This window comes from Tachysurus vachellii, chromosome 9 (genome assembly GCF_030014155.1).
Source record: "Tachysurus vachellii isolate PV-2020 chromosome 9, HZAU_Pvac_v1, whole genome shotgun sequence".
Classification (NCBI taxonomy): domain Eukaryota; kingdom Metazoa; phylum Chordata; class Actinopteri; order Siluriformes; family Bagridae; genus Tachysurus; species Tachysurus vachellii.
The window spans coordinates 521,765-522,196 of record NC_083468.1 but is presented as its reverse complement, the minus strand read 5'-3'; positions in this window follow the sequence as shown (position 1 = coordinate 522,196).

The window sequence follows — 432 nt, the reverse complement described above, 5'->3', positions numbered from 1 at the left end:
AGCTTCACCTCTGAGACACAGAGCTCACACTGGAGACTCCTTCAGCACATCATACACACACACAGACACACACACACACACACACACACACACACACACACACACACACACACACACCAAACAGAAAAATTATCTGTTGCTATAGAAACCATAAGGTATCAGGGCGAGTACATTAATATAAAGCTGTGATGTTCAGCTGCTCTACTGTCAGAGCTGCTGTTCTAGAGAATTAATCAACACCTGAGCACCAATCAGAGTCCAGAACTCAGTCATGTGATGTGGAGTGAAATAAACATTTAAAAGAGATTAAAAAAGTCTTGGATGTAGTTGTTGTAGTGAATGAAGAACACATACAACTTAGAAGGAGAAAATGTGTCTTTGGGCTGTACATGATCATCTATCTATCTATCTATCTATCTATCTAATTTTTAG